A 20,644-nucleotide genomic window follows, 5' to 3' on the forward strand; every position below is an offset into this window, starting at 1 on the left:
AACGTCTCTTTTTCCCTCATCCTCTGATCTCCTGTCGGAACCTTCCACCGGTGAACCCAGTGCACAAGGGAGCCCAGAGTTGCGATGTGCACACGTCAGTTCCTAGATGCCCGGGTCTACTGAGCAGGGTGGATGAGGAGGAGCAGCAGGACGCCTCGGACAGTGAGTTATCTCAAGGGACAGCAGTGGTACGGCCATGAGAGGCCGTGGAGTGCCAGAGCCAGAGTGCTTGGGTTTAAATCCTGCCTCTTCCACCCCTTAGGTAGGTCGCCTCTCTGTGCCTCAGTGTCCTCATCTGGAAAGTGGGAACACTGGAGGTGCCCCCTGCATAGACTCATAGGGCATCGAGCGGGTTATATAACATGTCAGATCCTTAGATTAGCGGGTGACACGTGGTAGGTGCTCGATCAGTGTTAGCTCTTACTGTCATTTAGGACACCGTTCTCCTAGGCTTGTACAGAAATCTAACGGGGAGGAGATAATGAGTAAGACCTTTTGTTGAGGGACGGGGCTTTGCCGAAGCAAAAGGAAGTAAAATATAATGACAGTGGAATTGGTTCCCTGGTGTGAAAACGATCTCCCTCTCCTTTTCCATTATGAGACCTGACCCCAGCTTTGAAATTTTGATTGCTAGCACAAATTGGGTTTATTTATTTTTTTCTCACATTCAGCACTGTCTTTTTTTTTTTTTAATAATCTATAGGCTGATGGAACATATTTGAGCGGAGAGATTAAATGAGTTTTCATTCACTACTTTGAAGTGTTTCAATCCCCTGAAGAGAAAGATTAAAGCTCTTTACAGCAGGTAGATAGGGTGGGTTTTTTTTGTTTTGTTTTGGTTTTGGGTTTTGTTTTTTTTTTTTAATGAAAGTTATATTCAGCATTCCACAGAATCCCCCTTCATTTCCTGGCACCCAGTGGATGGAAACATTTCGTTGTCCACATCACCACCGGGGTCACAGTGAAAGGAGAGATGGGGTGGGGGCGGGGAATGGCTGAGGCTGCTGGGAAGGAAAATCAAGGAACACATCGGCTTTGAAAGAAAGGCACCAGGAAGGGCAAGGCTGCAGAGATATATATGGAATGGAGTGCCTGAGAAAGGAAACAGACAAGCTGTGAAAAAAATCTGTCTTGATAGATACAACAGATTTAGAGATATAGATAAATAGATATTTTGTATTAAAAAAATTTGAATAAGGGCAAAGAGTTTGGAACTAACAGAGAACTCTCTCGGGCATGAGAGACAAGTTTGCAGACTGTCACCGGCATAAAAAGTGTTACAATGATTATATGTGCACAAAATATTTGTGGAGAGGGAACACTAAATCTGGTTCAGCTGCCAATGTCCTGGAGACTTCTGAGAGCACTGAGCTGAGAGTCTGGAGAACTGGCTTCCCCCTCTAGGGCTCCCTCTCTCTGGCTTGTTACCCTTCTAAGACACTGAGCTTCTCAGCCTTGTATCCTGATCATAATATTTCCTCTGCTTACCTTGCTCAGTTTGGGTTGATGAGAGTGAAAATCCTTTGAAGAATATAGAGTTGAATGAGAAATACAGTATATATTTCTTTTTTTAATTAAAAAAAATTTTTTTAATTAAAAAAAATTTTTACATGTATTTATTTTTGAGAGACAGAGAGAGACAGTGTGAACAGGGGAGGGGCAGAGAGAGAGGGAGACACAGAATCTGAAGCAGGCTCCAGGCTCTGAGCTGTCAGCACAGAGCCCATGTGGGGCTCGAACCCATGAACCATAAGATCATGACCTGAGCTGAAGTCGGAGGCTTAACCACCTGAGCCACCTGGGTGCCCCGGGGATATAGTGTATGTATAAGGGGTAAGAACAAGTAAGTGATAAGTATCTATTTGTAGAATGTGCCAGGTGCCGGGTTCTGGGGATACAGTGACTACTTTGAGGGACAGAGAAAAAACAGTGCAAGGTATGTAAGACAGTAGGCAGGGATTAGAATGAAACTATTTTAAGATATTACCTTGAAGGAGGGTTGAGAAGTGGATTCATTTTAGACGAAGTCACATATATGCATGTTAGAAAAGTGGAAGATAAACACTGAAAGAATAGGAAGAAAATACAACTTTGTACAAGTGCTGACTCCCTCCATCTTGTTCATGTTAGCTTGATGACCTCTCTTGGGGGCTAAGTGTTCCAGGCACCTTGGAGATTAATACCTTAGAAATGCCCACCAAGGCTGGGATTGGAGGAGACTTGTTTTGGCCTCCCATGAATCTCTTGGAGACAACAGCCTTGCCCCTTCCTGATGCACAGGTGGTACCACAAGATCTAAGTAAAGGTTAGCTGCCAGTTGGGTGCATGCGAACCCTTTGATCTCACTACAAGGCCCTTCTGCACGTCCCCTCACTCTATAAATCTGTGGACTAAGGTCCAGACTTTGCAGAGAATAGCTATGCAGCTGCTGTGGATCATCCTCCAACCTATCCCTTCTGTCAGCAAGTTACCTTGAATAAACCTCTGTAAATTCTATGGCATCACCTCCTTCGTTTTCCAGTCTGAAAGTGCCTTCTTAGTTTAGGGGATACTTTATTGTTTCCCCCTGACCTTCTAACAGACCTTCCTACTAGCATTGGGGGAAATAGAATACCAGGAAAGGCAGAGTGAGAACCATGCAAAAAGCAGGGTAAACAAAGAGTGCAAAATAAGATAGAGTGAAATTCAAATAGATCAATAATCACAATAAATATAAATGGTTTAAACTTGCCAGTTAAAAGATAGAGATTAAACACGGGCATGTGGGCAGAACCCAGCTATGTCGAACATATAAGAACAGAGAAGGGTTCAACAGAAATCTATTCATTTTCCAGGAATGAATTATAATTGTGTCAAACACATTTTTTTTTCACTTACTGCATTTCCTCTTCTCTATGGACTTTCTAATAGGGCAGGGATTGAGTTAAATTGGTTGGGGAGAAATCAAGGGTGGCAGAGAAAAGAAAGGAAAGGGTCATTTATCGAGCCAGGTACTGTGTTGGGTGATTCTGAAAGAGAGCACACTTAGGATAGAAATGTACATTCTGGTCTAGCCTATTAGTCAAATGCTCACACTGTCCTGTCGGACAGACCTAGACTTTGTTTCTAACTCATTTATTCACTTATTTGCTCATTCAGCTAATAGTTGTTGAATACCTACTACGAGATAAGAAATTTGCTAGGAAGTCACTTTATTTTTTTAAAGTTTGATAGAGAGAGAGAGAGAGAGAGAGAGAGAGAGAGAGAGAGGGAGAATGAGTGGGGGAGGGGCAGAGAGAGAGAGGGAGATAGAGAGTCCCAAGCAGGCTCCGCACTGTCAGCATGGAGGCCCATGCAGGGCTCGATCCCACGAACCGTGAGAAATGGAGTGGATGCTTAGCTGACTGAGCCACCCAGGCACCCCTAGGAAGTCACTTTAATCTCTCCATGACTTCGTTTCCTTGTTGCATCAGTCTATTTTTACAGTAACGATATATAAGAAACAACCGCAAAACCTCAGTGCCACATAACAATAAACATTTATTACTGCGCACTAGTCTGTGGGATGCCTGGGTGGAAATGCCAAGTTGGACAGAGCCTGATTAATCTTTCTGGGCTTGCTTAGGGGCTGTGGGTCTCTGGGAGCTGGCTGGGTAAAGAGAGCCTGTCTCATGAAGCGTCTCATCTTCCAGCAGGCTAGTTTGGGCTTGTTATTGGGCAGGAGTTCGAGAGAGGAGGTAGAAGTTGCAAGGTCCCCTTGAAGTCCAGAATCTTGGCATCCTGTTGGCCAAAGCAAGACACAGGCCGGCCTGATTTCAGGAGCAGAGAAATGGACTTCATCTCTTGAGGGACAGAGCTGCAGAATCACCTTGCATTGTGAAGTCACGTTGCAAAAGCTGTGGGTGCAGGGGAAGGAGGAATTAGGGCCACTTTGGCAACCAATCTGCTGCAGTCGTGTTGCTATGCAGAGTAACATTAGCACCCACTTCTTAGAGTTAATTACGAGAATTTGGCGAAATTATGCATATAAAATGGTGACTTTGAGCCAGGCTTGCAGAAGGTGTTCAGTAAATAATAGCCATTACCACTCCTGCTGTTGCTATGATCATTAAGGCTGTTATTATTATTGATTTCAGTCCTCTTCATCCCTGGGCATCTGCTCAGTGCAGCTCAGAGGTTCAAATCCCCTAGTAAGCATTGCTTCTGCATGCCTGATTGCTTTTCCTCTGAATAAAGGAGCGAGTCAGTTGATGGAAAACTTCCTTGATTTGGCGAACACAGATGCCACAGTGTGTTAGCATCCTTTGGCCATTAGCTGTCAAGGCAGCCAGGGCAGAAATCTATTTAAAGAAAATGTAGGTGCCTTTGCCTTTTTGTCATCAAAACCATGCCGTGGACGGAGACGCATCTGAAACAGGGGCAGAAGGGTCCTGATAGGAGACAGACTTTCTTTCCATTTGCCATTTGCATTTACTCAGCAAAGGGGAATTAATTGCATAGTCAGGTTTGGGCTCCTCATGTTAATTAATGGTGCCTGCAGTTAAACATTAATGGTTTATTATGTATTTTTATTTCCAAAGGAGAGAGACTGAGCCTTGAATTAGAAATGCCTCACAGGCCACAGTTTTGCTAAATTCTGTAGCTCTGCTCACAGTCCCTCAGCTGGGTGAGTGCTTTTATGTTTAGCTAAGAGAAAAAGGATTCTTGAGTCTTGGTTTTGTTAGGGTTCTTGTCTCTTGCCAAGCAAACGGTTGGCCAAGATGTTTTTCACTATGTAGGATCAACCTCAACAGTGGTTGATATTATGGGCCTGATATCAGCCTTCCCTCCAAATTGGAGCATTTGCAAAAAAAAAAAAAAAATAGTAATCCGTTTAGGGAGAAGAGCAGAACGAATTTATTGATAGAAATCCCCACAAATTTTAATGTTTTAAAAGAAGGGAAACACCTTCTTCTGAGTTTCATTCCCAAACAGAAGAAGAACCAGAGATGAAATGTGTTTGTGATTCATCAGAAAACAGATTTTATTTCTCTTATTTTTAGAAGTAGCTGTCTAGGTACTGGGTTCTGTCGAACGAGAGAGGGATTATATTTGGAAATCCTAATTGTGGAGAGGCTTTCTTTAAAAAGCAGCCTAAAGCCAAACTGGCTCCCACTGATGCTTCTTTGGTTGTTTCTTTTTTTCTCTTTAATCCTTCTGACACTCTGAAAGTAGTTCACACATTGAATTAAAAGAATCCATTTTGTCCATCCTTGATGTTTACTTGACTTTGTAGTTCTTCTCCCAAAGCCACAATCTCTGGCCCTCACCGTGAGGAATCATGTCAGGAAAATTATGGATTTAATTTTTTTAGTTGGAACACTCAACTCAAATAGGCTAAAAGAAAAAAAAAAAGGGAATGTACTGACATACATTATGGATAAGTGTAAGAGCTTCAGACATGGCTGGATCCAGGTGCTAAGATAATGGTATCAGGAACCAGTTTCTCACATCCCTCTCTCTTTTGCATACATAGATTTTCAGTCTCAGGCTGGAGGGGGGGCAAAGATGCTCTTCAGCAGCTCCAGATTCTACCAGCTTAGCAGCCCCGTTGGAAAAGATACACCTCCTTCCTAAAAGCAGTAGCAAAGTTTCTAATAGGGATCCAATAGCTTGCGTCGAGTCACATGCCCTTCCCTGCACCAAACACTGGCCTCGTGGCCAATCCAATAGAAGGATTGGTCAGGCTTGGGCATATACCAGCCCCTGGAGTAGTGGGAGGCATCAGCTCCACTCAGACCTCACAGATCAACTATGGGGGTGAGTGTGTGATTTACTCAAAGGGTAATCAGGAGCAGGCATAAGTGTGCTGATTGGGCAAAGGCGACCGATGATTTCTGGGATGATGTACTGGTTCAGGTCCTTCCGACAGGCGTCTGGGATTAAATGTGCAAGGATTTAATTAGGGGAAGCACCTACGGGAGAAAATAGGAGGGGCACCAGGAAGCCTTGGAGAGCCATCAGACCCTGAGTGAAGAGGAGAGGAAGGGAAGGTTGGGTGGGCGTGTCTTAGACCACCCCCCCACCGCCGTGCAGTCTCAAGAAGTTCCAGCAAGGTGCCAGGAGTCCTCGCGCTGCCAGAAGAGGGCCTTGTCCCCCCGGATCAGACCTCGTTTAGTCTCCCTGCTGCACTCAGTCATTGGCTGGGAGCGGCCCATGGGAAGTGTGGCCTCGTTTGCACGGATGGATGTGAGAGTGATGCAGCTGGGGCCCTTGGTTCATTAAGCTTCCTGTAGCTGGAGGCCTGCAAGGCATTCTCACGGCTTCCACTGACAATACCTCGTAGTTACGTAGTTACGAAGTTCGTGATAGATTAAAAGAGGCTGTAATAGTTCTCAGCTTAGTTGTTAGTTGATCCCTGCTCCGCAAACAATATTATCACCACCTTCTCCTATTTTACAGATGGGGAAGGTAAGGAAGGAGAGGTGAGGATTTGTCCAAGGCCACTCCTCTCCACTAGTCAGCGAAGAGCTCGGACTCAGAGCCTGACCGTTGCCTCCCTATCTATCGTACCTGCTCTGCGCTGGGTTGATTAGCATCCCCCCCCCCCCGCCAATTCGTGCCTATGTGGAACCTCAGAACATAACCTTATTTAGAAATAGGATCTTTGCAGATATAATTAGTTAGGTTAAGATGAGGTCATACTGGGTTAGGGTGGGTGGGCCCTGAATCCAATATGCTGGTGTTCTTACTGGAGGAAGAGAGGAAGATACAGAGGCAGAAGAGATAGGGGGAGGCCATGTGATGTCGGGAGCGGTGCACCCGGCCAGGGTTACCAAGGTCTGTCGGCAGGCACCAGAAGCTAGAAACGAGGCATGGAGCAGACTCTTCCCTCTGACCTTCAAGAGAGAGCGTGGCCCTCTCACGACACCTTGATTTCGGACTTCCAGCCTTCAGAGCCGTGGGGGAGTCAATCTGTTGTTCGGGCCATCCAGTTGGTGGTAATTTGTCACAGTGGCTGTAGGAAACCAACACCCCCCCCCAAAAGAACCTGCTGCCCCTCTGGTTCTCTCTGTTTGTCTGGTGTGACCCTGCCCCCCACCCAGGGGCACTGCTGAGCCGATGAATCCAGAGTGACAGAGCCTGTGCTCAGATGGTACAAGGACAGCCATGCTGGCCAGAAAGACTCAGATCATTGCAAGTCTGAAGAATGTGGCTGGAAACGAGACATAGTCACGTTGACATCATGGACTCCCTCCCCATCCCCCCCCCCCCGACCGATGGGAGGTGATGAGAAGGGCATTCACCTCCGTGGGAGTCTTCCCCCCAAATCCACAACTCCAGCCTAATCCTGAGAATCATCAGACGAGCCCAAACTGGGGGGGGGTGGGGGGGTGGGGGGCATTCCACAAAATACCTGACCAGCACTCCTCAAAAGTGTCAAGGTCATGAAACGGGGAAAGACTGAGGAACTGTCACAGAGTGCAGGACACTAAGAGATGTGACGGCTGAAGGCAACGTCAGAGCCTAGAAGAACCAAAAAAGCTATTCGTGAAATCCAAAGGAAGTCAGTTAACAGTATTGTACCAGCACTAATTTCTTAGTTTTGACAAAGGTACCATGGTAATGTAAGATGTTAACATTAGGAGAAGATGAACAAAGGTTATGGGGGGCTCGGCTTTTCTGTAAATGTGAAATCATTACAAAATAAAAAGGGTCTTGAAATTTTTTAATGCTTATTTTTGAGAAAGAAAGACAGAGAGAGACAGACAGAGCGCAAGCAGGGGAGGGGCAGAGGGAGAGGGAGACACAGAATCTGAAGCAGGCTCCCGGCTCTGAGCGGTCAGCACAGAGCCCGTAAAAAGGGTATTTTAAAAGAAAGAAAGAGTCAAGAGATAGGCAAGCAGAGCAAAGAAATACCCTAGGGCCTCTCAGAGACACGGAGAAAACTTGGCTTATGATGGACATCTTCCATATCTTATGAGGTCTGGCTAAATTTCATATCTTGGTTTTGGATACATCTGTCACCCATCCCTCCAATAAATTTTTGTTGAGCACCTGTTGTATATTAGACACTGCTCTAGGCCCTGGGATACAGCTGTGACAGAGTATTAGGTGTCTGATCTCATGGAACTTATGTCGTAGTAAGAGAAACAGACTCTATCCATCTCTCTGAATAAATAGTAAACCATTAAGTGGCGACTTAATGCAGAAAACTAAGATAGGCAATGAGGGAGGGGTGATCAGAGAAGGCCTCTCTGAGGAGGTGACCGAAGCTAGGACATGAATGACAAAAAGAGAACTCACCGTGCGAAGAACAGGAGGAAGTGCAGTCCAGCAGAAGGAATGGCTGGTGCAAAGGGCCTGAGGTGAGACAAGCTTAGGTGTTTGATACACAGAGCAAAGGCCTGAGGCTGGAGCGTAGCGAGAAAAGGGAGGGTGGTAGGAGACAGGGCAAAAGAGGAGAGGGGGGCTAGGTAAAACATTTGAAAAAAAGGGCAATGGGGAGAGCCCGGAGAGGGTCTCAAGGGAAGGGATGATAGGTCCTGGTTTGATTTTCGGGCTATACCACGGGTGGGTCGCGTGCAGCGAATGTATTGTAGAGAGATAGCATTCGCTGGCGGAGGCGACTGCTGTTGTCCAGGTGAGAGGTGATGGTGGCTGGGAGGCTGGACGCTGGATTCCATGAGATCCCGTTGAGGATCTCCCCAAATAGAGACCTGGGTGCTGGTTATTACCTAGGTCTTCTGACGCTGCATCTCACGTCGTTCGCTGTGCTCAGAGGTCGTCAGTGAAATTAGCACACCCTTCCTTTACTATGTCTTTGGTTCTTTTATTCCTTGTCCGTATCCCTTTTACTCCCTTCTGTGTGTCCAGTACCCATATCTTCTCTTCTTGGGGACCACTTTGGCCTGATGTCTGAGAAAACCCCTCACGATCCCTAAGTTCCCCCCTTCTTCCTTCAAAACTTTCTTGTCCTGCATCCATTCTTTCTAGTGTTTTGAGAGGGACGGGCTGATAAATGTTATCCTGCTAGACTGGAAAGTGGCATTTCTTCCGGATGACGTTGGCGTGTTCGTGGTGATTGCTGTTGCCTTCAGATGGAACAGACATTTGCTGAAGTGCTTTCTAGCTGCTGAGCTCTGTGCTGGGTCCTTCCATGGGTTTCTTTCTTTTTCTTTTTTTTTTTTAAGTTTTTAAAAAATTTATTTATTTTGAGACAGCGAGGGAGGGGCAGAGAGAGAGGGAGAGAAAGAATATCCCTGCCAGTGCAGAGCCTGACCCGGGGCTCGAACCCACGAACCGAGAGGTCATGACCTGAGCCAAAGTCGGACACTTAGCCGACTGAGCCATCCAGCGGCCCCCTTTCATGTGTTTCAATCCCCCTTCATCCTTATAAACGTTTTACAGGAGGATAGAGAGGCTGAGAGCCTCTGCTTCCTTTTCCTGCAATGAATTAGGGGACTATCAGGATCCGTCAATGAGGAGAAACGATCTTGTTTTGCTGCCCCTCAAGGTTAGCTTGAGAATGGCACACACATGCTTATGAAAAGTACCCTCTGGAACTTATCTGGTTTCCCGGAAAAACCAGCAGGCATTTTCAAATGCAGCCAGACTTGTGTCCCCTGAGGCTTCTTCTCTCTTGGGTTCCTGTGCCCGAGAGGGCTGGTGCGAGGTTCCTGGGTTTGCTGTCTGAGTGAGCGGGAGCGTTCCATGGGCTGCAGCTCGGGCAGGGGACATGCAGCCTTCACTCCTCATCTCCTTCTGCAAGACTCTTCTTCCATGTGGTGGGGGCCACGAGAGGGGCCGTGAGTGCACGGGTGGCCTGAATATCTGCCCAAATCCTTTGCAGTTTCCTGGGTGTGCTAATGATGGTAGAAGGCTCAGCGAACTGTAGGCATCCAGCCCAGAGGAAGAACCTTTCATCCAGGAGATAAATGGCTGGCAACAATGATGCCCCTTTCCATTCATTCATTCATTCATTCATTCATTCATTCATGTAGCCACTTTTTTATCTGGTATTTATCCTGTGCCAGACCCTGTGTGAGGGACATAAGAGACAGATGGGGTGCCCTGTCCTTAGGAACTGTTAGGCTGTAGCCAGCAACTCTGACACTCATCTTCTGGAATGATGGTCTAGTCTATGTCCTTCTAACCTTGTGCATGGATAGCACTATCCGGAAGGCATGGGGCTCCTTAGAGAATCCCTTTCGCTACTGGCACGAACCATTTATGGTAACTAGACGTGCAATTTAGGATGGTCAGAGGTCTCCCCCTCTCCACACTGGGGGTCATGGTAGGAGACAGGCTGTTACGGTGACTGAATTATGTGCACTGGGGGCAGAGAAGAGGAGGGTCCAGCTGTGTCGGGAGGAGCCAGAAAAGGGTCTTGGGAGCGCGGACAGGTGCCCTGTGCCCGCCCAAGCAAGTCCTTAAGTGTTTGTTTGGCACAAACACGGCACTTAATTAAGGGCGTAGGGTCTGGTGTCGGACAGGCGTGGGTTGAGTCCCTGCTTGGTCATGTGGTGATGTGTGAGTCTGAACACATATTTTATTCTGTCTGAGCCTCAGTTTTCTCATCTGGGAAATGGAGATCAATCCTAGGATTTACTCTCCAGGGATGCTGTAAGTATGAGACAATATCCTGCATGTAAGGAAGTTAACTGATGTCTTGGGAAATTGCTACTATCGTCCTTCATAAATTCTAGGGGGACTACCAGGGATCAAGAAAGAGGAACCTCAGTCTGGACTGGTATAATCAGAGAGATCTCCCTGAAGGAAGTGAACTTGGCCAAAGAAGGGATGATATCACTTTTGCGTCCTTCTGTATCCCTAGCATGTGGCAAGTAAGTCTGTCCTTAGCTTATGTTTGTTGACTGACTAAATGAGTGACTTTGAAGGAGGGGTAGGATGTGCATGCAGAAGGGTCTTTCCTGCATTTCTGTCTTCCCAGGGACCTTGTGTATCAGTGGGCTCAAACTACATATACAATTTTGTAGGTTTTTTTTTAAATACGGAGATTACATCTTTTCAGGGTTACATCAAGACTCTGACAGCGTGGGGCTGTTTCACTTCTGCTAATATGGACTGTGCCACAGTTTATTTAAATGACCCTCCTATTCCTGGACAGTCACGTTGTTTCCAGTCTATTACTATTATAAGTGACGCCGTGATGTCAATCTTTGTCTACACATGTAATTATTTCCTTCGGTTAAATTCCTCAAGAGAGTCTAATGGGTCAGATGGTTAAGCGTATATAATTGTTAAGGTTTTGGCCATGTAGGACTACGTCACCCTCCGGGTAGGCTGTGACAATTTACTTCTACCCGCCAGCTAATCTGACCACTAGTCTGCTGCCTGCAAGCTGGCCCCCCGCCATTTCTATGCCACTTTTCACTGCCTTGCCTGCTTAGCCAAATGAGATTCATGGGGAGAGCTAGCCTCTCTTTTTTCAAGCCTGCTGGATATCTGTCGTGTCATGTTAGGATTACGTAAGTGTGATGTTGAGAAATCTCCTTGGAGGAAAGATGGTCCCCAGATGTTGGAGCAAGGGCTGGAGTAGGGAGGGAGAAACACTCGGGGCACCGAGATGTTGGGCACGCGGCGTGCCCCCTGCCACCTTCCACCCACCCACTTTCCGAGGTCTCCCTCTACCTCCCGCAGAGGTAGCCTTGTTCCTCCTCGCCACACCGCGCTCGCATCGCAAATATATGTGTCTTCCCCATGGCATGCTTCTCATGGCTCTCTTATAGTGGTCGCCACTCTCTTTTATCATTTGGGGGTCTCTTTCTTCTCCCTCCCGTTGGCCTGTGTGGAGGGGTGAAGTCTTACTCATTTCAGAGTATCCCCAGCATCTGGCAGACGGTAATGATAAAAAACGAATGAATGATGATAATGATGATGATTAATACTAATAAAATAACAGGGGCACTTGGGTGGCTCAGTCGGTTGAGTGTCTGACTCTTGGTTTCAGCTCAGGTCACGATCTCGTGTTTTGTGGGTTCAAGCCCCGCATTGGGCTCCACACTGACAGTTTGGAGCCTGCTTGGGATTCTCTCTCTCTCTCTCTCTCTCTCTCTCTCTCTCTCTCTCTCTCTCTCTCTGCCCCTCCCTCACTTGCTCTCTCTGTCTCTCTCAAAATGAATAAATAAACTTAAAAAATAATAATAAAGTAACAACAGCAACTGCTGTGTTGAGCACCTACTATGTGCCAGGCACTTTAAAGACTATATCAAGCCTTTTACATGTTTTATCTCATTGAATGATCCCATAAACTAATGATGTCGGTATTACTCTTATCCCATTTTACAGACGAGGATGCTAAGGCTCAGAGAGGTGTAGTGACTTGCCCAAGGTCACACAGCCAGTGAGTAGAAGAGGTGAGGCTCAAAGCCAACTCCCTTTCAACCATTCTGCTAGGAGCTTGGTGAGTAGCTCAGCCACTAAATGAGGGCCAGCTCTCACTCTGCTCCCTCCCACCACTAGCCGATGATCAGGAGATGTTGACAGAAGGGCAACCGAATTGAGGAATCTGGTTTGTTCATTGCAGGGAAAAGCCCGAGGGTCTTCTTGGAGGAGTGCTTTGAAAGACCTAACAGGAAATAGCTCTGCGTCTCCTGACCTCGCCTCCTCCAGTCACGTGCCTACCACCCCCTTTTTCTGGACTCATTCCTTTTTCATCACAGCTTTTAAAGCTACGTTTGGAAATGTAGATTCTCCCATCAAACCTTAGCCTCCTCCATCCTTAATGCCTTGACGGGTGTCCGGATGCCCAAGCTTTTTTCTCAAGCAGCTTTTCCTCTCTCTACTCCTTTCCCCACTTGCCCAAATGCGACCAGCTCAAATCTTACCCAGGCAGGTTTCCCAGCCTCTCCCAGCTTGCTCAGCTCTCTCCCTGTGGCCAGCAACTCTGGAGCTGATCATCTGGGATGATGACCTGGCCCAGGTCTTCGTAAAGTTGTTCGTTTCGAAGACACGGGACTCCTTGCAGGATCCCGTGAACTGCTGACATAGTCCGCTCATAACTACGCACGCAGTTTCGGCTGGTCACATTCCCCCTGCCTGAGATTACAGTAAGGTGAGAGAAATAGGCATCAATAGTTCTGGTGATTTACTTATTCAGCATTGATCAGACATCAAGTCGGTTCTGGGCCCTGAGAGCTCAGAGATGCACAAGACTGAGCCGGTTCTTGGAATATCCAGTGTGATGGGAGGGCCGGTTACGTGGGCTGGACCCGGGGAGAGGGTTAGCTGTATTGCAGGAGCTCAGGTGAGGGACACACTTCAGCAACTGTTGAATTGAGGGTTGAATTGAAGGGTCGCCCTTCAGCAAGTGTTAGTTATTTCTTCTTTATAGACCAGAAGCAGATTCTGGAGGGGAACTGGGAAGGGAAGATAGTAAATTCTTCCCTTATTTTCTTGGCATAAGACTTTGCTTCTGGATTTGTTGGAATAACTAGAGCTGCCCCCTGAGAGATGCAGTCACTAAGGGGAGGGGAGGCAGGTGAACCCAGCACACCTAGAGGGCTGATTTCAGGGCAGATAATGCCATCAACGTGCTGGAAAGAAAAGAGAAAAGCCAACTTAGTTTTGCCCTGTGCTATATCAACTTAAGTACATTTGTTTACCAGAAAACATTATGTTGCTACTGGAAATGGAAATACAATATTTTTCTATGCACCTTAAAATACATATGTAACAGGGCACCTGGGTGGCTCAGTCGGTTAATCGTCCAACTCTTTTTTTTTTTTTAAGTTTATTTATTTATTTTGAGAGAGAGAGAGAGAAAGAGATAGAGAGAGAGAATGAGCAGGGGAGGGGCAGAGAGAGGGGGGCAGAGGATCCAAAGCAGGCTCTGTGCTGGCAGGACAGCAGTGAGCCCCCTGTGGGGCTCGAATTCACACACTGTGAGATCATGACCTGGGCCAAAGTCGGACACTTAACCGACTGAGCCACCCAGGCGCCCCATGCTCAGGCCATGATCTTATGGTTCATGAGTTCAAACCCCACATTGGGCTCTATGCTGACAGCATGGAGCCTGCTTGAGATTCTCTCTCTCTCTCCCTCTCTCTCTGCCCCTCCCCTGCTCTCTCTCTCTCAAAATATAAAATAAGTAGACTTAAATAAAAAACGTATGTAACGTTCAAACCTTAAAAAAATATGTATCCTCATATCACTAACATCATCTTTTGCATTTCAGTCCAACGTGTATCACCCTTTGGAAAATGCATCTCGTCAATAATAATCATCCCAATAATGAAAGTAATAAATAAAAATGATACACATAGGGCTTCCCATATCCCAGGCACCATTCTAAGTGCTTTTACATATATCTTCTCATGGGATCCCAATGACAACCATGTGAGGAGGTACAGTTATGATCCCCCACTTTACAGATGGGGACACTGAGGCACAGAGAGGTTTAGCAACTTCCTCCAGGCCACAGTGTGTATGTAGTGGAGCCAGCCTGGAAGCTAGGCAGCCTTACCCTTGTAACCGTTCGATCATTCTGTTTTTGCCAATGCCCTTTCTCCAGCGCCTATGGTAATTCTGGGCTGGATGCTTAACTAGACTCGTTGAGGAAGAAAGGGACACTCGTCTGTGTCCATTAGCTCAACGAAACGTCCTGCCCGTGCTGGTAAGTGGGTGAGGAAGGTATTATAGTTCCATCTTACCGTTGAGGAAACTGAGGCACAGAGCGTGCAGCCGACGTGCCCAAGGTCACACAGCCGGTGAGTGGGAGAGCCAAGAATCAAGCTCAGAGCACCGGAAGGCAAGCCCAGGCTTCTTTCACCCCTCGCAGTACCTCGCTGGTAACACCGGACTGACTGATGAATAAATAATACTTGTTGACTTGTCATAAAAGCTTGCCTGGCCAAGTCCTGCAGTATCGTCTCCGTAATTACCCTATTTTCTCCTAAGGGGGCTAATGCACTTCCCCAAGACTTGCCTCTTTTCTCGGTGGGAAGGGATCTGGCGGGGAACATAGGCTGGTCTCAGGGACCCAGCAATTCTCTCTCTCACTTTTTCTTGCTCTCCTGTCTCTCTGTTCCGTTTACTTGTTTTGTCTTTGACTGATCCCTGGTGGTGAGTTGTGCTCCTGGAAAGCTGCCCTGTGACATTTCTTCCCTTTTGTGTTCCTGGTGATGGCATTTCCCCAGGGGCTCACAAAGAGAAGGAGGGAGTGAATAAAGCGCCGCGTGCCCCGGTAGTGCCGTCCGGCGACAGAGCCTGGCGGTCGGGCTGGCGCCCTGAGGTCGAGTCCTTTCTGTTGTAGGGCCTCCATCCGTGTGCACGTGTGTGCAGATGCGTGTGCACACGCAGACACACACACACATACATGCGCACACACCATATTGTTTAGAACGGCTGTGTTATGAGTGAAGCACTGGGTCCTCTGGCCCAGTCGTGATTCCTACGGCTGCTTGCTGTGGACTTCTCATCGTAGGTCCCTCTGGCAGACAGGCTGTATTGGTTCCCTGTGGCTGCTGTAAAGGTGGCAACAAACCAAGTGGCTTAGAACAACACAGATTTATTATCTTATAGCTCCGGATGTCAGAAGTCCTGAAATCAACGTGTGGGAAGGGCTGTGCTCTTTTTGGAGGCTCGGGTGGGGCGGGACGGGGGGTGGATCTGTTTCCTTGCCTTTTCCAGCTTGTAGAGGCTGTCCTCATTCCTTGGCTTGTGGCCCCTTCCTCCAACCTCAAGGCCAGCATTATACTACCTTCATCTGTCTCTCTCTCTCCCTCTCTCTCTCAATCCTACACTCCAATATCACCCCCACCCTCCTCCTCCCTTTTTACCTTATGAGGATTCTTGTGATTACATTGTATCCACCCAGATGACCCGGGATAATCTCTCCATCTCAAGATCCTTAACTTAATCATACCTGTAGAGTCTCGTTTGCCTCATCAGGCAACATACTCACCACTTCTGAGGATTAGGACGTGGACATCTTTGGGGGCCGTTATTCTGCCCCACTTGCCAAGTAAAATGGGGTCATTGGTTGCCCGCCAGCTCAGTACCTGTCCTGCTGGGAGACAGTACATCACACTGGGGCCTGAAAGTACTTAGATTCACACCCTGAGCCTCCCCCTCTTCCTAGCTGTGTTACCTCGGGCAGGTCACCTGACGTCTCTGTGTCTAATTTCCTCATCTCTAAGATGGGTAAAACTTCACTGTACTAAGTGATGGATAGTGTTGGAGTGATAAAGCATGTCGCTGGGTGAATAATAAACACCAAAAATAAAAATGGGAGAGATCATTATAATTAGGGATGCCATGTAGCATAATAGTTATAAACTCCAGGGGCCTCTGTTCAAATCCCAATTCCACTTCTGAAGGAAGTGGCCTCAAGCTAGTTGCTTTAGGCATCCAAATCTTAGTGTTCTCACTTGTCAAATGGAAATAAAACTGTAACCACCCTAACCCCTAGGCTTGTTGTGAGCATGAACAACATGGGTGGTGCCCATGAATCTCCCAAAACATAGTGGGTCGCTTTTGTGGTTATAGTTGTCACCATCACCATCATTGCCCATCCCCCCTGGGGGTGACTGAGAGGCTTGGTGGGCTGCCTCTGGCCCCAGCAGAGCAAGGACAGGACGGGACAGCTTGCTGAATCTGGGACCCTGAGAAATCACATGGCAGTGCTCCATTCGTGAGAGGATCAGAGCCTGGCTGGGCTGAGCCTTGAGGTGTCTGGTTTCGAGGTACCTCCCTGCTGCAGATCTGTCGGAACTTACAGCAGCAGCTGGTTCTTTGAACTAAGAGCTCTCCAGGAGCTCCCAGAACAGAATAAGGGTTTAGAGATGGTGACCAGCGCAGCGCGGAGGCTGGGGCAAAATCCCCAGAGAAGGTGGGGCTAGTTCCTAGATGGCGTGGTCATCAGGAAAGGTGCAGAGCTCTGGTTTCAACCATATTATCGTTTTTAAAATTTGCTGCAAAGCCCTGTGTTTCAGTGAAGGCTTGGGCAGATGCCCAGTATGCAAAATACTTAAAAGCACAGCTGCTCTAGTTGAAACCAGGATGTATGTGGGGGGCAACTCAGGCCTCCTTTTCACTCCATCAGGGGCCTCCAGGGGGCCCAGTTTGAGGAAAAAAAAAAACTAACAGGGTGGCACAAACACAGGCCTTGAAGTCAGACAGACCTAGGATTGCAACCCTGCCTCTGCCACTGTCTAACTGTGAGCTTTGGGGTTTCATTCCACCTGCTTGAGCCTCAGTCTTTTCATCTTAAAATGGATAATAAATACATAGCACTCACCTCACGCACTTGTGTAAGCTGGAGTGTAAAGTGCTTAGCATAGTGCACAGTAGGTGTCTAAGAATTTAGCAGGTGTAGCTATTTTCATTTCCTCAGAGAGATCTGAATTAGAGACAGACCCTTCGGAATATGTACCTAATCCCCAAGGAAGCTGTGAGGTAGGGTAGACTATTCCTTGGGACCAGGAGCCAAAAGACCTGGGAAATATTGGGTCCTGATTCTACCACCAGTGTCCTGTGTGACTTTAATCCCCATCTTTTTGGATCACTCTTCAGATGTTTATTGAGGGCCTATTATGTGCCGGGCGCTGTCCTAGGTGCTGGAACATAGGCCCTGGTACCTGAAAGGCCTAAGTTCCAGACCCATCTCTGCAACTTCCTAGCTCTTTGTGTCTGAGCAACTCCCTGCCTCTCCCTGGTCCTCACTTTCCCCATGTGTAAAGTGAGGGGATTGAACTTGTGTCATCGGGTCTTCCCAGCAAAGATTCAGTGGGATCCTGCCAAAAAACCATAGAACGTATTTGAACTTGACTGTGAGAGAGTCATTTTGCAGCATGGGCTTTGGAATCATACAACCCTCGGTTTGGATTCTGTGTCTGCCACTTACTGTGTAACCTTATGCAAGGGACTTAATTTCTTGAGGCTCAGTTTCCTCATCTTTAAAGTGGGAGTAATAATACCCTCAAAGGGGTCATGGTGAGGATTGAAGGAGATGATACATGTAAACTTTGTAGCAGAATGACTGGTGCATCGTCCATTCTTAATAAATGATAGCTGCTGTTGCTACCGCTGCCACTATAACCATCACCATCATCACCATCAAGGTCACCACCACCACCATCATCATCGTCACCATCATTGTGATCATTATGATCATGATCATCTATAAAGCGAAGCTCTAAATGATCTCTAAAACTCTGACATTTTAAGCCTTACTTTTCAAGGGGAGAATTAAGTGACAAATGTGGTAGTTCATTCTGGGCCATCTGAGTGGGACACTTTAGAAGGGTCCCCAGTAGAGAGGGTTCTTCTTCACTTCGCTGTTCTAAACAGATCTTGGTCTGCTTGAGATAGCCTTTCCTTTTCCCATAGAAAGCAGGAATAGGGCCCTTGAGATCTGGAACACTGGAAGCTATGGGAATAAATTTTTCTCTGTATATTTCTCCTTTTTAATATAATTTTTTGTGTGTTTATTTATTTTGAGAGAGAGAGCAGGGAAGATGCAGAGAGAGAAAGAATCCCAAGTAGGCTCTGAGCTGTCAGTGCAGAGCCTGATGTGGGGCTCGAGGTCATGATCCGAGTTGAAATCAAGAGTCGGAAACTCAACCGACTGAGCCACCCAGGTGCCCCTGTATTTCTCCTTCTAATGATTTTATTTTCTTGTTTCTGGATTTCACTTCAGATCTGTTGTGGATGGGTCTTTGGGGGAGGCTCAGTTGCACGATTTAGACCTCCTATAATCTCCCAAGTTCATCCCGCTCACACCACATGCTGAAAGGTGAGGCTTGGCACATCCTGGGCACATCCTTTCTCCCTCTGTCAAGACATTTGAGTTGTAGGACAGTTTATGGATTATGGGATCCTAGCAGCCCACAACTTTGATGTTCTTCATGTTGCTTTTTATGTTTAGGAAAATTGGGCAGTCATATCCTCATTTTACAGTTGGAACTTAGAGACATTAAATGACTTTCCCAGGGTTGTATGGGGGCTAGAACTGGTTCCCAGAAATCTGTCAAATGCGTTTTCAACTAATCCCCTTAGAAATGTACGTTTGCTAAGCCTTTCATGCTCTGAATTCTGAGGCATTCAAGATGCAGGTCAGAAATCCGAAGTAATGTGGGTGAGGACAGGTCAGCTGGGCTGAGTTTTGGGGGGTAAAAACCACGTGGAGGCTCCCACACTGGGGTCAAACTCTTTCCGGCACAGAGGAGCAATGAAGGTCTGGGGGCGTGTGTGGTGATGTCGAGAAGTCCCGTCCTCCCGCCTCCCACTACTCCCCCTTCTCTGCTCTAACCATCCAATAACTTAACTTCGCCGCCTGAGGGTTCGCTTCCCGCCCATCCCTCCGCCGCCCGCCGCATCTTAGCGCTGTCCGCGGTGCTGATCGCCAATCTCCTGATTGCCGGTTCGACCAGCGGGGATCTCTGGTGCGCCCAACCTCTCCTCCTGGCTTCCCACCTTTCCTTCTCCAGGCACCTCACACATAAATCACGGGTGGGAGGGCGGCTCGGTTCCCCCTGCGCCGGGAAGCTTCTGCCCCCTCCCTCGCTCACACAGGGTTTTGCAGCAGTGGTGGCAGCTGCCACTGATTCAGGCACTGGAGAAGCAATTGATTCGTCTACTGCCAGCAGCCCGGAGTTGCCTACGCGGACGCGGACGACAGAGAGAAAGGGAAATAGAGAGGAAGAGGGGTGGGGGGGGGGGAGAGGGCTCGGAGCGAAAAACCTTCATCCATGTGGAGGGCAGTCTGAGGGAGCCACTGTCTTTGCCTTGTCCACTGAGTTTTCTCTTCTTCTGGCAGTGGTATTTCTTTTCGTCTTGGTCCTGCATGATTTAGGGGTCGTTGGGGTGTGTGTGTGTGTGTGTGTGTGTGTGTGTGTGTGTGTGTGTGTGTCGGTGCTTTGATTTTCTTTTGGGAAGAGTAGGGGAATCAAATGAACAATTTTCTTTCAGGCACCTCCACTGAGCTTTCAAATCAAGTCATCGGGAGTTAGCATCTTCCCACCCGGCAGGGAAGGGAGGAGTTGGCAAGAATTTGGCTCACCCATTCCCTCTGCAATCCTCTGGTGTGGTGGTAAGTGCTATTCTTCTCAATTGTGTAAACGGGCTAGGGGGTATTGGGATCCCAGTGGGGATGAGGAGTGTACCTGAGCCGGTGGGATAGAGGGTGGGTGGGGGGGGAGGAGTGTTGAGAAATGACCACATTTATTTGCCCACATTCTGCAGTGTTTGATCACCTAAGCGGCACCCCAAAGCTAAATGAGATTTTGGCTCGGTGCCCAGGGAGGGGGTAAAATGCACTCCTGTTTTAGGCAATGCGATCAAAATTGTGGCTTCTGCCCAATTTTTACCCTCTCCCTTGCAGCAGAAGCTATTGAAAGTAGCCAGCAGGTCTCTGGGTGGATTAACCCTTCATGGGATGGCTAGCCTGTATGGAGGGTCTCTGAGTGTTCTGATCTAGTGGGTGGGCACCTTGGCCCTGGAGGGGAAAGGGTCACCTGAGGCTGAAAGGTTAACCCTTGCGAGGGTCACCTAGGCACACCAGGTGAGGCTTGTGTAGGACAGAGCTCAGAAGCTACCACCTTCCAGGTACAGCTGAGTAATTCAACTGTAGTGATTTTTGCAAGCTTGGCTGTTCTGAGCTTCCTGAGATGGGAGATCTGGGAGCCATGAAAGGACTACATTTTGCTTGGAATTGAGCGGT

The 20,644-nt window shown here is 47.6% G+C and overlaps 1 protein-coding gene across 1 annotated transcript in view; it reads left to right on the top strand.

Annotated features, from left to right (window-relative positions):
- RPH3A (rabphilin 3A) overlaps positions 1–20,644 on the top strand; it is a 280,825-nt gene that overhangs the window by 158,459 nt on the left and 101,722 nt on the right. The window contains exon 3 of the mRNA XM_042962164.1: positions 19,894–20,014. The gene's annotated coding sequence lies outside the window, so the exon portion shown is untranslated. The remainder of the gene's footprint in view (positions 1–19,893; positions 20,015–20,644) is intronic.

Source organism: Panthera tigris, chromosome D3 (genome assembly GCF_018350195.1).
Source record: "Panthera tigris isolate Pti1 chromosome D3, P.tigris_Pti1_mat1.1, whole genome shotgun sequence".
Lineage (NCBI taxonomy): Eukaryota > Metazoa > Chordata > Mammalia > Carnivora > Felidae > Panthera > Panthera tigris.